This window comes from Elaeis guineensis, chromosome 4 (assembly GCF_000442705.2).
Source record: "Elaeis guineensis isolate ETL-2024a chromosome 4, EG11, whole genome shotgun sequence".
Taxonomy (NCBI): Eukaryota; Viridiplantae; Streptophyta; class Magnoliopsida; order Arecales; family Arecaceae; genus Elaeis; species Elaeis guineensis.
In genome coordinates, this window is record NC_025996.2 from 109,142,053 (window position 1) to 109,160,015 (window position 17,963).

Consider the following 17,963-nt stretch of genomic DNA (forward strand, 5'->3'; position numbering starts at 1 on the left):
AAATAAAAATTTTGGATACACAAAACTAATTATTTCTGACCATACTCAAGATTTGATTAATTTCCTTCCCCCCCAACTTAATCTACATTATCCTCAATAGAGTAGGAAAGCAAAGAAAATAAAAGGAGAGAGTGCACCTGGGATAATTTTGCTTCGAAAGTTGAAGATAGCTTCATTGATTAATAAGCTCTTGTTCTAAATTTCTGCAGCTACGGTAAAGTAAAAAAAATATGAAATTGTTGGGTTGCCTCCCAACAAGCGCTAAGTTTTACGTCTTCAGCCAGACGTCAAGTTTATTGATAGACTCTTCCATACAGAGCGGTCCTTTATTCTTTAAAAAAAATGAAGATCAATTAAAATAAAATAAAAAAAAATTTGGGTTGCCTCCCAAAAATGCTAAGTTTAACGTCTTCAGCCAGACGTCATATGCAATAAAACCAACAAAGGTGGGCAATGACTCATACTTGATTGTCCATGGAGGAGTGATTTTATCATGTGGTGTATCCAACAAGGTGTTAACTTCTTTCATATATCTCTCAAAGTCATACACTCCAAAGTGAGCCAAGCAAGTATCTAAGGGGTCTGGTGCTAGAATTGTGGGTGTGCATCTTCTATAATGTCTTTTAGTGTATCTACTTCAAAGCAACTATCCGTTGATGGTCCTTGGGAAGCACCAAACATATTCAATCTCAGTTTCTTATTTCCAAACGATACATCCATGACTCCTGTCCTACAATTAATGCATGCATTTGCTGTAGCTAGAAAGGGTCGTCCTAAGATAATGAAAATTTGTCTTGGGTTGTCACTTAATTCCATGTCGAGAACCAAAAAATTAACTGGAAAGTAAAACTCATCTACCTTGACCAAGACATCCTTAAGCATTCCACATGGTTCCTTAATTGATCTGTCGGTAATTGCATGTGACTGATGTGGGTTTCAGTTCTCCCAATCCAAAAAGTTCAGACACTGAACTAGGTAAAAGATTCAACACTGCCCCTAAGTCCAGAAGAGCTTTTTCAATGTGATAATTTTATAACACAGGAAATGATGGGGGCTCCTGGGTCCTTAAGCTTTGGAGGAGTGGCATGCTGGAAGACAGAACTAGCCTGTTCAGTGAGGTGTATTTCTTTGGATTTGTGATCTAGATTTATATTTTTGGGATGCACAAATCCTTTCAAAAATTTAGCATAAGCAGGGACCTATTTGATTGCATCTAGAAGGGAAGATTAATTTGGACTTGCTTAAACAATTCAACATCTCATCGAGTTTTCCTCCCTTCTTATCTGCAGGAATAGGGGCTTTTAGGGCATCCGAAAAATGGGCTTTAGGCAAGTAAGATGATTCCGTTGCAGGTGCTGGGTTACAGTTCTTCCTCTCTTCAGATTTCCTTTTTCTATTGATAGCTGGAATTGGTTGCTCTTGTTTTGGTATTACTCAGGTTGATTTAAGATTTTTCCCACTTCTAAGGTCATGATCGATTTGGCATGTTCGAAAAAAGTTTCAAGACATGGAGCTTTCACCATGTACTGACCTTTTGAGTTATTAATAGGGCTGACTAGGTAATTTGGGCTCTTCCCTCCTACTGAAAGCTATTGCTAGCTGACCTATCTTGGTTTCTAGCTTTGCTATTGATTGCGTGTGAGAGTTAAGGGTCTGAGTGTTGACTTCTAATCATTCTAGTACTTTCAAAACTTTTTCCTCAAAAGCTGAACTATGACCAGTAGTAGATGGTTGAGGAATATTTTGAAATTGATGGTATGGTCCATGCCTATATGTTGGGTCCTGATATTGAGGTCGAGGTGTGGCAGGACCAACCACTGGTTGTGGTCTCCAGAAAATTTGGATGGTTTCTCCAGTCGGGGTTATAAGTGTTCGAATATGGATCGTTTCCTGATCTGCGAGCTTGTTGGACTTGAGCTTGCTAACCCTGCTCGTGCACAAACTCAGAAATTGAGGTGCGGCTGGGCATTCACTAACAAAATGGTTCGAACTTGCACAAATGCACAAACTTCTTGGATTGGGTTAGGTGGATCAGAGATTGTCCAGTATTTAGAAGACGATCTAATTTTTGAGATAGTTCATCTACCTTACTGTGGATATCCATGATGTTTCCAATCTGATAAATTTCACTTCTTTTTTGTTGAAGCATGGGTTGTTCTCTAGAAGTGACAGACATATGATGTAGAAAATTCTCACTAAGTGTTTCAAAGAGCTGCCAGGCTTCATCCTCACTCTTTAGCATGAATGTCCCATCATATGATGCATCAACCATTTGTCGGTATTTTTTTGATAGACCATCATAAAAATACTGATAAAGTTGCCATTTAGGGACAGCATGGTGTGGACATTTCGAATGAGGTCCCTTAACCTTTCCCATGTCTCATGAAAAAGTTCACCCTCCAATTGAGAAAAACTAGTGATAGCTTTTCTAATTTGATTTATTTTTTTAATTGGAAAAGTATTTCTTGAGAAATTCTCTTTGAAGATGATCCCAAGTTGAAATGGTTATAGAGTCTAAGGAGTTTAACCAATGTTTGGCTTTGTCCTTAAGTGAGAAAGGGAACAGTTTCAACCTAAGGGCATCATCTGAGAAGTTTTGAATTTTTACTGTGGAATAAATTTCAAAAATTCATCTAAGTGTTTGTATGGGTCCTCATTACTAAGTCCATAGAATGATGGCAACATTTGAATAATGCTAGACTTAATCTCATATTGGGTAGCTTCTACTGCAGGTGCTTGAATGCATGGAGAGTAGGTATACGAGGATGGAGTGAAATATTCTCTCAATGAGCGTGGAGGATTAGCCTCACCAGGTGCAGTCATGTTTCTAACTCGGATAGTCCTAAGAGTCTTTTCTAATTCTTCGTCTAATGGTTGCAAGTCGGGTTTTAGTGATCGTCGACCTAACATGCAACTAAAGGTCTATGTAGGACTATCCTAGTCTGTTAGGATTTTTTTTTTTTTTATTAAGAGGAGAAGAGAAGAGAGAAAAGAGTTCTAAAGAAGAGATCCTAAGAAGTCCTAAAACTAATAGAAGAATTAGTTGTAGTTAGATTTTAATTACAATCAAGTTAGCACACAGTGGACTCTCTATCCTAAGGTTAACTTAGATCTAGACAGCTCCTAACTTCCAAGACCGCCTTTGAGCACTCCAAGCTCAAGACTGACTAACTGACTCGGCCAGGTAAGTGTAAGATGTGGGAGGTTCCCTGCTCGTTGCTTTCCTTAGACACCAACTGAGTTGGCCAGGTCAGTCAACGGAACCAATTAAAAATCACTTTCTTTAACCACTTGCCTTAGACACCGAGCAATTAACCAATCCATACTCGGTTCAACTCTAGAGCTTTCTTATCCTATTGAGCTCGAAATTTCTAGGGCTGACATCTAGTTAATTTTAAAATTAAGGCTTGGTTTAATACAGAATGAAGGTTATGATTTTTGGGCCAAGGAAGGGTGATCAAATCCCCACCTTATCTGATTAATGGGTTATTGCCCTTAAGATTAATTATGGAGATGAGATGCAAAGAAACAAGGTGTCCAATCAATTTAAAAATTTTTATATTTGAGGTTACGGTATTTTAATTCAACCGTGCCAAGATCCTCGGTAACGATGCCAAAATTTGATGCGTAGTCATTGATAGCATCAAAAATAACTCTACTCACTACGTAGGTAGGATGAGTCGAGATCGTATCCTTAGGGACCTTGGGCTAAGTTGAGATTACAAAATAAAAGAAAGAAGCGTTATTTTGATTTAGAAAATAAATTATTTTAAAATTGATGTAATTAGAAAATAAAGAGCTTGGGAGTTTTGAATTAATTTTGCACTAGCAGAGTTGTATCTCTTTTTTAGATGCGATTAACCTTAGAAAAAAATACCTATCTTTCTTCGGCACACCCCGTACCCATAGATCACGGCGTGTCTTCAAAAAGTACTAGGTAAACAATTCTTCTTTCCTCGGCACGCCCCGTACCCGTAGATCACGGTGCATCTCCGAAAAGTAAAAATTGTTCCTAATATTAATCTAACAAGAAAGCATAAATAAAAGCATATGAAAGAGAGCAAATAAAGAACTCATGATGATTTAAATAAAAAGCATAAGCATTATTGCATATAAAGAAATACAAGAAAGTTTAGAACAATAAACCATCTCTGTGTCGTTACAAAATTTCTTCTCCACTCCCGAGACTGCTAGCCTAGATGCTCATGAAGTAGTCCCTTTCTATCCCTCTATGCAAGGCTCTAGAAGAATTTTTGGGCTCCCCCCTTCCAATGGATGTACAAAAGTCTTTTTATAGGTGTTAGGAGGGAGGAGTTTTACATGATTTTCTGATGTGGGACTAAAAAAAATGCTAAGGACTAAAAAATCACAAACAGATAAAGAAAATATAAATCTTTCCTCTTAAAATATTTCTAAATATTAATTTTTTTCTTTAATGAGCATCTGTTCGTTCGCGTCCGCCTGCCGCGCGCCCGCACCCGCACCCCCGTGATGCCGCGTCTGCGCACGCCCGCTCGTGATGCCGCACCTGCGCCCGCGCCCACTCGCGCGCCCATGCGCTCATGCGCTCGCCCGCACGCCCAGGAAGCTTTTGTTTCTTTTTGATTACCAAAAAGAAACTTTTGTTTCTTTAAAATGACGCCAATATCCTTTTTAGATTCCTTACATAGTACCTTCATTTTTTATAATACCGTATGCATCATTTTTTTATTTTAATTTTATTTTAAGTCTAATTTTCTTCAAACTTGAGTCTTTTTTATCTATGAATCGGACTCTTTGTATCAACGATCACTTTTCCTGTAAAACATAAAAAGAAGCATCAAATTTTTAATAAATAAAATAAATTAAATATAATTTTCTGCTTTAAATGACTTAAGTTAGGTGTTTATCAAGAACTCATTACCTTATCATAGGTAGATGATCGCCACTACTGATAAGTATAGTATGAGGTTCTTCCTAATGTCGAGCAACTGTACAGATTGTCCGGCCTCTATAGGTAGTCCACTCGAAGCTCTGAACAGATCGTCCCTCTCGAGAGTGCTAGCTCACACAGAAGGCTCTAAATGGTTGAAGAAGACTCCATCCTTTGAATCACCTAAATATCTTTGGATCAAAAGACAGAGCTTTACAAGGAGGTGGTGGTGTGGAAAATTAGATCAAGACCCTCTTGAATTTTTCTCACACAAAAATCTAGAGATGAAAAACCCTAGAACCCACCCAAGACCTCATACCCAAGAGGAAGATTTTCTCCTCGATTTCTCATGCACGGAAGCCCGACCCCTCTTTGATTTTTTATGCCCCCTCTCTAATGTTTCTCATGCCAAAAAGTTCTCTCTTTTGTCACACAAAAATGAACCCTTCTTAAGGTGGCATCCCATGAAAGATAAGGATAAGATTTGGATAGTTTGGTTTAAGTTCAAACATTGGTTGATCCTTATCACCAATTCAAATCATATTTGAATCAAACTTGAACCAAACTTTATCTTCATCTTAGGAACTCATAGAGTGGGTGACAAACATCAGAATGGCATAAAAAAAATCATGCAAAACCCATTTGTGTGTGAAAGGGGTGGTCGGCATTAAGAAAAGAGTCCAACTAGTTTTGGACTCTAGTTTCTCATTCAAGTTCAAACCTTTTTGAACTCAAATAAAAACCAACCTCATCCAGAATAAAAAGAGATCAGATGTGGGCAAAAATTATTTTCTAGGCATAAAAAAAAGTCATGCAAAGGCACTTCTCACATGAAAAAAAAATGGGTGTAGAGAAAGGAGGTGCATGGGATGTTCTCTTTGAATTTTGAGTTCATATCTTCATCCAATTAGGTTCTTAACCCAACCAAATTAGGTTATATTGGAGCATGATCCTAGCTCCTCCCATGGACCTTGGGTGTAGTGGAACCAGCAACGAATAGATCTGGAGACTTCTGGACATGATCTAAGGCTCTTGACGAAATCAGCCTGGTTGCTGTCTTCTTCGTCAGCCTTTTGTTCCAGATGAAGAATGCCTCTGAAAACACCTCTAAAAAATTTAAGATCTGGTACCCAATCAGATCAGGCCTGGACCGAGGTCTTTCAATTTGTAGATCTTAAATCGGAGTATTTAAGATAGAAAAGAAGGTAGATGGAGACAGACCTCACAGATCTGTCCTGCTGCAGCCTTTCCTGTAGATCTGTTGATGGAGATCTCACCCGTGCCTCAAACGATCTCAGATCAACTCCAAATCTGATAGAGACATGTACCAACCTCTTCTTAAGAGAGTCCAGGTCTTGGACCTGGTGTTTGGGTGACTGCAAGAGAGGAGGGGAGCAATCTGGTTGGTGGCTGCAAGGAGGAAGGGGCTAGCACCTCCCTTCTTTCCTTATCTGGACCTGGCGGCAAGAAACCCTAGGGTTTCTTGCTCTTGGGGCGTGAAGGATGGCTGGAGAGAGAGGGAGAAGAGAGAGAGAGACTTGGGAGAAAGAGTCATCAATTATTTGGCTTAATCAAACCTATACACAGTACATGTATATATAAACACCGGGTCAAGTGACCCAAACCCAAAACTTCATTGACCAACTCTATGGGAGATTAGGTTAACCCAATCCCATGTACACCCATGACTTGACCTAATCTCACCTATCCTGGCCCAGACCTGGCCCATAAAGAGTTGGTCCCTTGAGGCCCACGTAACCTAGACCTCAAGAACCCGAAAGGCCCACAGCCTTTCAACCTAGGGCCCAACTAGCCCTAGAGCCTCCATGAAGCCCTCATGAATGATGGACCTTGGCCTTAGCCTTGGTCCCTTGGGCCTTGGGCACACCACCTGGATCACAACAATCTCCACCTTGGTGTCGTAAGGCCTCAACCAGCTCCACTCTATCCATTAGCCGCATCAGCTCAACACATCTCTGAAAGCTGTCCCGTGGAAGTACCTTCGTAAGTGCATCAGCTGGGTTCTCCTTGGTGTGTACCTTTACCAGCTCCACCTCGCCATCCTCTACAAGCTCCCTGATCTGATGATACTGAATGTCGATGTGCTTTGTCCTTGCATGATAGACTGAGTTCTGTGCTAATAGAAGTGCACTCTGGCTGTCACAGTGCACTCTAATGGCCTCCTGAGTAAGGCCCATCTCCGTCAACAAACCCTTCAGCAAAATTGCCTCCTTAGCTACTTCTGTCAACCCGATGTACTCCTCCTCTGTAGTGGATAGGGCCGTGATAGGCTGCAGACTCGATCTCCAAGAAATAGGACCTCCATACAGGCTAAAGATGAAGCCTGTCGTAGACCTCCGGGTATCCACATCTCCACCGACGTCTGCATCTACATAATCGCCAATCATCCCCTGAGCCTCCCTGGACATGTCAAAGTATCCCACTGCACCTCCTCACTATCTGTAGCAGATGCCAACTCCAATTGAACCCGTCAGGTATCTGAATATCCACTTCAGAGCCCTCTAGTGCTCCTTGCCAGGCTGCGCCATGAACGTGCTAACCTGACTCACTGCATGAGCGATGTCTGGCCTACAACAGACCATCGCATACATCAAGCTCCCAACTCCTGAAGCATAAGGAACATTCTCCATCTCCTGAGCCTCCACCTCAATCTGTGGTGCTATGGTCTTCGAGAGTCTGAAGTGACCGGCAAGTGGCAGCTCCGTCGGCTTTGCTCCCTTCATCCCGAACCTCTCTAAGACCTTCTGTATGTAGCCCCCTGAGATAGATGCAACACCCTCCGGGCTCGATCTCAGAAAATCTCCATGCCTAGGATCTTCCTTGCAGGGCCCAAATCCTTCATCTCAAACTCTCGAGATAAGGATGCCTTCAGATCCTGCACAACCTTCCTACTCTTGCATGCTATAAGCATGTCATCCACATACAAGAGTAGGAACAGCCTAGAACCATCCTCAAGAGACTGAACATAAACACAGGGATCAAACTCGCACCTGGAAAGTCCAATGCTGCGCACATAGGAGTCGAACCGCTTGTACCATTGCCTCGGTGACTGCTTCAGCCCGTACAGCGACTTCTGCAACAAACAAACCTTTTCCTCTGATCCTGGAACCCTGAAACTAGGTGGCTGCTCCATGTAAATCCTCTCCTCTAAATGCCTATGGAGGAACGCCGTCTTGATATCCATCTGCTCCAGCTCTAAATCCTGAGCTGCTACAATGCTCAACAATACTTTGATGGAAGTATGTCTTACGACAGGAGAGAAGACCTCGCTGAAGTCGATGCCTTCCTTCTGAGAGTATCCCTTGGCCACTAATCTCACCTTGAATTTGATACCTCCCTGCTCTGAAGGCCCTTCCTTGCGACTGTAGACCCATTTGCAGCCAATGGGCCTCTTTCCCTATGGCAACTGCACCAATCATCACGTCTGGTTCTGGTGGAGAGACTGCATCTGCTCGGACATCGCCTGGATCCACCGCTCTCTGTCCTGGATCTCAATAGCCTCCTGATACGCATATGGGTCTCCATTCACTGTCACCAGGGCATATGACAGCATCTCCTCTAAGCCATATCGGTCCGGTTGCCTGATGGTCCTCTTGAGCTTGTGTAGGGCAACACCGATATCAGTCCTCGGTCCAGCTCGCTCCTGCTGGACCTCTCCGCCTCGATCATCCATCTGAGTCCTCTCTACCTGTGGAGATAACTTAGGTAGGTTCTTCACCTGAATGTCATGTCCTCCAGAAGTACCTGCAAGAGGCAAAATAAAAGAGGTAAGCTGTCCAGCAGCGCCCTGCTAGACCTCCTCCTGCTCCTCCTGCTCCTCCATGCCTGCTCGCCTCCGTAGGACTGACTCCTCATCAAAAGTCACATCCCGACTAATGATGACCTTCTTTTCCAAGGGATCCCATAGCCTGTATCCCTTGACTCCTCGCGGATAGCCTAGAAACACCGTCTTGCATGATCTGGCGTCTAGCTTGCTTCGCTCACCAGCTCTAATGTGCACATAGGCTGTGCACCCAAATACCTGTAGATGGCCCAGCCCAACTGTGCTCCCAGACCACACCTCCTCTGGAAGCCTGCCTTCCAACCTGGTGTGAGGTGACCGATTGACCAAGTAACCCGCTGCGTCAACTATGTCAACCCAGAACTCCTTTGGAAGCCCTGCCTGCAGCCTCATGCATTGTGCCTTTTCTAGAAGTGTTCTGTTCATCCTCTCGGCCACCCCATTCTGCTGTGGAGACCCTTAACTGAGAAGTATCTCCTGATCCAACACTCTTCACAGTAGTCCTAGAACTCTCTGCTGGTGTACACCCCACCATTGTCTGACCTCAGACACTTCATGCTCCTCCCCTGCTCCTTCTCCACCTCAGCTCTCCAGATGTTGAACTTGGTGAAGACCTCTGACTTCTCTCTCATGAAGTAAATCCAGAGTTTCTTTGAGAAGTCATTAATCAGGGTCATGAAGTATCTGGCCCCATTCCTAGCTAAAACTAGGGCTGATCCCCACACATCCGTGTGTACTAACTCTAGAGGGACTGCACTACAGGCTGTACTGATGTTGAACTGAACTCTTCTCTGCTTTTCCATCTGGCAAGGCTCACAGATCTCTCCTATAGCACCATCCTCCAGATCAGAGATGAGTCCTCTCCTGCTCAACTCCCTCAGCCCCCTATCACCCATGTGGCCTAGGCGGTAGTGCCACATCCTGTAAGCCCCCTGCTGGTCTTGTGCTGCAGCTGCTGCATCAGACTCTCCGATCACCACAGATCCCTCCATGCGATAGAGGTTATTGTCCAACCTCCTGCCTCTCATCACTACCATGGCTCCATTGGAGATGTTCAGTACTCCGCTTCTAGCCCAACTGCTAAAGCTGTATCCACTACGCTCCAAATAGCCAAGTGACACCAGATTCTTTTCCAGCTCCGGATGTGCTTTACATTTGTCAATGTCTTCACAATCCCATCAAACATCCTCACCCTGACTGTCTCTATCCTAGCCACCTTGCAAGGATGATTGTCACCTAGAGTCACTGATCCCTCATCTGTCTTGATGTATGTCGCAAACCAAGACCTGTGTGGTGTGTAGTGATGTGAGCATGCAGAGTCTAGTGTCCACTCCTCTGTGTAATGCCTGTGACCATCTGATACCACAAGTAGATCATCCTCCACCTGCTGCCCAACAACTGCACTCACTGATTCTGAGCCACTTCTTTCTCCCTTCTTGCTCTTCCATAGTGGACATTCTCGCTTGAAGTGCCCGAACTCGTTGCACTTGAAGCATTTTACCTCTTTCTTTCCCTTCTTAGACTTGGACCGTCCCTTGGACTTGCTTCTGCCTCTGCCTCTACCTGTCCTCTCCCCTACTGCCAAACCCTCCTGGGGAGCCCGATCTCTGGTCAACTTTTCTCTCTGCTCATTAGACCTTAGCACTGAGACCATGTCCTCATATTCTAGAGTCTCCTTGCTGTAGAGCAGTGTAGTCATCAAAGAATCATATGATCCTGGCAGCGAACACAAAAGCAATAGAAACTTGTCCTCCTCATCCAGCTTCACCCCGATATTCATCAACTCCATGCACAACTGGTCGAACCTCTGAATGTGGCCAATCACATCAGATCCCTCCTGCATCCGAAGACTGTACAACCTCTTCTTCAGCATTAACTTGTTGCACATATTCTTCCCCATGTACATGGTGTGCAACTTCGACCAAAGGCCCTTTGGGGTCTTTTCTTCTAGCACCGAATACAACATCGCATCCGCCAAATATCCTCTGATCACCGAGCATGCTTTCTTCTCCAACGATGCCCACTGTCTATCTGTCATTCCCTCAGGCTTCTCATCCAAAGCCTGATTTAGATCTGCTTGCACCAGAAGATCCTCCACCCAAATTTTCCACATGGAAAAATTCCTCTTGCCATCAAACTTCTTGAACTCGACCTTCATATTGCTTCCCATGACTGGATCCAAGCCAAACAAGCAATATAAAATCAAGAAGTGTAGAATATACCTTGATGGTACCTTGCTGAAAATTTTTAGCACTTGGGATCTTCAACTTCTCACGCTTGGAACTGCTTCCTCACCATCGTGGCTCTGATACCAACTATTAGAGCATGATCCTGGCTCCTCCCATGGACCTTGGGTGTAGTGAAACCAGCAACGAATAGATCAGGAGACTTCTGGACACGATCTAAGGCTCTTGACGAAATCAGCCTAGTTGTTGTCTTCTTCGTTAGCCTTTTATTCCAGATGAAGAACACCTCTGAAAACACCTCTAAAAAATCCAAGATCTGGTACCCAACTAGATCAGGCCTGGACTGAGGTTGTCCAATTTATAGATCTTAAATTAGGACATTCTAGATAGAGAAGAAGGTAGATAGAGACAGACCTCGCAGATCTGTCCTGCTGCAGCACTTTCTGTAGATCTGTTGATGGAGATCTCACCCGCACCTCAAACGACCTCAGATCAACTCCAGATCTGAGAGAGACTTGTACAAACCTCTTCTCAAGAGATTTCAAATCTTGGACCTGATGTTTGGGTGACTTCAAGAGAGGAGGGGAGCAATCTGGTTGGCGGCTGCAAGGAGGAAGGGGCTAATGCCTCCCTTCTTTCTTTCCTTATCTGGACCTGGCAGCAAGAAACCCTAGGGTTTCTTGCTCCTGGGGTGTGGAGGATGGCTGGAGAGAGAGAGGAAGAAGAGAGAGAGAGACTTGGGAGAAAGAGTCATCTATTACTTGGCTTAATCAAACCTATACACAGTACATGTATATATAAACACCGGGTCAAGTGATCCAAACCCAAAACTCCCTTGACCAACTCTATGGGAGATTAGGTTAACCCAAGCCTATGTACACCCATGACTCGACCTAATCTCACCTATCCTGGGCCCAGACCTAGCCCATAAAGAGTTGGTCTCTTGAGGCCCACATAACCTAGACCTCAAGAATCCGAAAGGCCCACAGCCTTTCAACCTAAGGCCCAACTAGCCCTAGAGCCTCCATGAAGCCCTCATGAATGATGGACCTTGGCCTTAGCCTTGGTCCCTGGGCCTTGGGCACACCACCTAGATCACAACAGGTTAGACCCAATTATATCACCTAATCTAATTAAGTAACAAATGATCTTTATTAAATCTTAATCAAATCAAAAGTTAATCGAGCTTAAGTTTCGATCAAATCAAAAATCGAGCACCCTTAGCGATTAGGTCATCTCATAACCTAATCGGGTCAAACCAAATTGAATCTAAATCAATTAGATTTGATTCAAAACTTAATACTCAATCAAATTAAGCTAATTAACAATCTAATCACTAATCAATCTTCCTATAATTCACTAATAATTAGCAAATTAATTTATTATAACTTTTGCATAGTATTAATCATCAATCGAATTGACTATTTTACCTTAGAATAATTTTTAATTATCAATCAGCAACATGATCAGTCAGAAACTTTTTTGGAGTGTAATCTCATAGGTTCAAACCTAAGTTAGTAGCACAGAAACAATCTTTCTATACCAATCAAAGTGACCATCTAGTAATGATACCCGACGTCCGGATAGATCGAAAAATTATAAAGCAACATGCAATAACTTATTGGCATATGATTACTGTATAATTCATCTCTTTGATCCAAATGCTCAAGATGACCTAGGGTTTAACTGTCAATCCTGATATAATCATCCACATTATATTTTAATTTTTCAAATCCATCATATATATTATCCTGATCAAAATTTTACTGAATTGAAACATACTGATACATTAACTTCTACTTATTTGGAGGAGTCAATTCTATCTTGACTCACACACCGACTTCGTAAGTACTTGACTGTATCCAAAAATCTTTCATCACTGAATTAAAAATTTAGACAGTCCGATATCAAAGCATAATGAATTACTTACAAGTCACTGTGGTGATCTCAGATCAGAAGAATATTTATATCCATATCCTTTGCGAGCTACTCTTGACAACAGAGTGCTCAGTAGTTAGTCACATTCAGTGAGATATAATCCTACATCTCACTTGCATGCCATGTCAATATCTCACACTCCTTGATTAAGAGGATAACCAATGCACACGACACACAATGACATACACTTGATATAGCTATCATCCTAATAATAGTATATCATTTAGTCATGAACTAGGATTTAAGGACTAAATGATATATCCTCCTATATCAATTCAAATAATTCTAAGGACTTCATCACAAAATAGGAGTTCAATTAAGATGTACAAGAGTGATGAAAAAACTAAATAATATTTATTTATTTAATAATTCATATACAATTATAATGATTAGGATAACCATCAACAGGCTGACGATTGTCTTTGAGATATAATTTCCAATAGATGACTAATACAAGGTTGATAGTTAAACCCTAGGTCATCTTAAGTATTCAGGGTCAAAGGGATGAATTATGCGGTAATCATATTTCATGATTTTTGAGTATTTTCTTGCAAATATTCGACCTATTTAGATGTCGAAAATTATTGCTAGATGGTAACTTCGATTAGTATAAGAAATAGTTTTTTATGCTACCAGCTTAGTGTTCAACCTCTGGAATCATACACAAAGTCAGACAAAGTAAGAAAGAATTGACCTAAGTCTATGTGTTTAATTTGAAGTATATGATTTGATTGAATAAATAGATTAGCTTAATTAAAAATTAAGTTAGAAATCATATGGGATTAAATAGTTGACTATGTCTAGCTAGCACTGGACATGAGGTTCAAGTTTAATTTCGAAGATGATGATCATCTAATCAATGATCCAAAAAATTCATAAGAGATTGAATTTATATCCTAATTAATTTTAGATTAGATCTGATTTAATTAAGGCTTAATTGGGTTAAAAATTCAAGTTAGATTTGGATTAAAATTTTAATTAGATTAGGATTGACAGTCTCTTCAAGTTTGGTTCGAATGCGATTTGAATCATATTTCAATTGGACTCAGATTGGACCCAATTTAGAATAGATCCAAAGAGTCCAAGATCATAGAGAGACTCTCTCATGTATAGCCGACCAAATAAGGGAGTGATGCATTATTTTTCCACCCCATATGGGAGTGCACAATGAAGAGTTCATGCGTGACAAAATTGGGCACTCTCCTTTCTCTTCTACATTTCCTATTGGATGAGGTTAAGTGTCCTAAATTAGTTAGGACTTTTGATCAAATTTGGATATCTTATTTACTTAAGGGGAGGGCCTAACCACTGATGGTTATGGTCTTATTTTTTTGTGACAAAAAGGAGAAATTCCAGTGGTGTGTGAGAGTCTTTTGTGTGATAAAAGAAGTGGGAAGGTTGACACCAATCTGATTTTTGCATGAAGGCTTCTTTCTTGGCATGGAGTGTCCTATCCAAGATCACACCTTGATAGGATATTAGATCTCCTACCTTCTTTTGCTTCCCTTCGATAGATTAATGTCCAAGAAAATTATCTCTCTTTCCTACGGAGCCTAACGTGCGTACGAAGTAGAGGATCTTTGAGTTCAGACCTCACGAGATATCATATTCGAGCAACCCCCTGGAGATTTTGATCCTCTATTCCAATATGATTCAAATAATTTATAAAGATTATAAATTAATAGAATAAAAAAAATTTCAGATGCACTTTAGCAATTTGATCAGATCGGATCAAGTTTTCCTTTAGACACAAGTCCAGGGTGAGTCGACTCAGTTCTGTGAATAGATTTTTTTTTTATATGTGATATAATGTAATATGATCTAAATTGTTTAGACATTAGACCCATAAACTTAATTGAGAATTAAGATATAAAATTAAATAGATCTAAAAAATTGTGAATTCAAGATCTAAGTCAATTTCATAATACATGGATTCAAGGTGTGGGTATCTCAATTAGGTCTAGTTTGAGTGGTTAATTAAGTTGAATCAAATATTGATTAGGAGGGGATCAAATGTACTCATAACCAACCCAAGTAGTTGTATATTTGGTCAGATCGATTAGCAGCCATATGTTATCGATCAACTTGAGACCTAATTCATCTCAGTAGATCGAGCCCAGGTCAATAGGCTAATCTGATCAATTTTAATCAACCAATTTAATATCTAAGGTAAGTACATAAATGATAGTTCTTTAATTAATTCTGTTATCTGACCTGGCTCATTCATTGGTGTCTAAGAGAAGCAACGGGGGATCCCCACATATCTTAACTTATTGCATTGGATTTTTTTATATTTTACTTGAGCTAGCCCATGCCACTAGGTTAGTCATAACTATTATGACTAATTAAGGAAGAGACCTAAATCAAATCTCTCTAATAAAATATTAAATCTAGCAGTCTTCCACCATTGTAGTTGTGCGGATCTTTTTCGGGGTTGATTATTCTTGGCTGGATACAGTGGTTCAGTTATATTGAAAAGATGTAACTACACTATTAGGTATGAGATGCTGTAAGGTGGAGATGGGGTTGGGCTCAATATTTCGGATATAGTGAGAATCTAAATAATAGCTCTATTTCGTACAAATGGTGGGTCTGACTTAACTAAGGAGTGGGCCAATATTTCGGGCATGGTGAGGCTTCACGAATTAGAGACCAGAGATGGCGCATCATATTTGAAGAAATATTGAACAAGAGTTGTCTACTTATCGGTTGATCCATCATCAATAATTGTTAGGTGAGGTAGTGAGCCATTCGGTGAGATCACAGCACCCACTAGAAATCTTTGATCATGGAGGTTTTTATTTCTCTACCCAGGGAGTGTGGGGATCTGAGAAAAATAGTGAGAGCTCATATTTATTTTTAAAATAAAATCTTTAAAATAAATTGGTTAAGTCAATTACAAAATCTAACTAAAAATTTTGACTCTCTATAGGAACAATATCTGCTTCAAATCTCCTAGCCAGGATCCTAAAAATCAATAGGTTGACTGAACCAAATTTTAAGGATTGGCTTTGAAACTTGAAAATTATTATAAATTTTGAGAAATTGACCTATGTCCTTGACCAGGACCTTCCCCCTCTTCCAGTCCATCCGACCACTGATCAGAGAGTGTCTCATGAGAAGTGGTTGGATAATGACAACAAGGTTAGGTGCTACATATTGGCATCAATATCTAATGAATTGTAGCGCCAACATGAGGATATGAGGACTACCAAGCAAATGCTGTTTTACCTACAAGAGTTGTCTAGTGAACAGAGTCGCACAGCTCGCTACGAAGTATCCAAGTGACTCTTTAAAGCAAAGATGCATGATGGGCAGTCAGTCCATGATTATTGTTTAATAATGATCAAGGACCTCGAAGAGCTTGAGAAGCTTGGTATATTCATGGATAAAAACTTACAGGTTGATCTCATTCTGCAATCCTTGATGATTCATATGGGTAGTTTATTATAAACTTTCATATGAATAAGATCCAGTGCACCATCTATGAGTTGGTCAACATGCTAGTTACTACTGAGGGTACCTTGAAGAGTTCAAGAGGCTCTGTGCTTGCTGTGGAGTGAATTTCTTTCAAGAAAAAGTCTACTGAGAAGAAGAAAATGTCTGTGAAGAAATAGAAGGTGGAGAAGGAAAGAAGAGGCAAATCTTTGCCTTATGGCATTAGAGGATGTGGTAAACAATGATGATTCAATTTCTAAATTTACATTCAAAGAACTATATGATACTTTCAATGATTTACTTTATGATTTTAAGAAGATATCTCGTAAGAACAAAAAACTAAAGAAAGAGAATCAAACCTTAAGTAAGGATAAAGCTAAAATGGAAGAAGATATGAAGGAATTACAAAGTAAGCTAGATGAATCAAATGAAAAGAATAAATCCTTACAAGATGAAGTGATTAGAATAAGATCTATAGAAGATAGATTCATGCTAAGTTCTGACAAGTTGTAAATATTGATTAATAATCAAAGGATGTTTTTGATAAAGTCAGTATAGGATATAATCCATTAAGAAAGCAAAAATTTTAAAGAATGTATATGCAAAATCTCAAAATTATGGTAAAACTATTGCTTATTATAAATGTAATAAAATTAGATATAAATTTATAAAATATAAAATATTTAACTCAAATAAATCAAAGATAAAGCAAATTTGGATTTTAAAAGGAACTCTTTATGCTAACCCCAAAGGACCCAAGTTAGCTTGGGTACCTCAGTTTACTTGAATACTTATGTGGGTGTGCTTGACATCCGTGAGAGCTGAAAGAAGGTGGTATATTGATAGTGGATGCTCAAGACACAATTTATTTCTCTTAAAGCTAAAGATGGAGATGTAGTAACTTTTGAAGACAATAGTAAGGGCAAAATAATTGATCTCGGTACTATCTTGATAACACCCTCCACTTGTATTGAAAATATTTTGCTAGTAGAAGGTTTAATGCATAACTTGCTTAGCATTAGTCAATTATGTGATAGAGATTTTAATATTTTATTCCAATCAACTCATTGCATTGTAACTAGTTCATTTAATAAAAATATTAAATTTATAGGAAAAAGATATGGCAATATTTATATTGTTGATCTTGATGAACTTAAAAATAAAAATATTGAATATCTTATTGCTATGAATGCTAAAGTAAATGAATCTAGTTAGATTTGGCATAATAGACTAGGTCATGCAAGCATGGATTCATTGGCTAGATTAATTAAACTTGATTTGGTAAAAGATTTACCTAAAATAAATTTTGAAAAGAATATAATTTGCAAAGCATGTTAACTTGGTAAACAAACAAAATCTTCTTTCAAATCAAAAAATATTATCTCAACTAGTAAGCCACTAGAATTACTTAATATGGATTTATTTGGACCTATTTCAACTACTAGTCTTAGAGGAAAAAGATATGATTTTGTTATAATTGATGATTTTTCAAGATTTTCTTGACTTTATTTCTATCATATAAAGATGATGCCTTTAAGATGTTTGTTGATTTATTTAATAAAATAACAAGAGAAAAAGAATGTAGTGTTTTGAATATAAGAAGTGATCATAGAATCGAATTTGAAAATCATAAATTTAAAAATTTTTATTCTAAAAATAGAATTAATCATAATTTTTCAGCACCTAG

At 39.8% G+C, this 17,963-nt stretch overlaps 1 non-coding gene across 1 annotated transcript; it reads left to right on the top strand.

The window, feature by feature from the left end:
• Window positions 1-2,330: 2,330 nt before the first annotated feature.
• Window positions 2,331-2,435, top strand: LOC140857624 (small nucleolar RNA R71). Its single transcript, XR_012141116.1, has one exon. It is a non-coding gene; the product is annotated as a small nucleolar RNA R71 (small nucleolar RNA).
• Window positions 2,436-17,963: the final 15,528 nt, after the last annotated feature.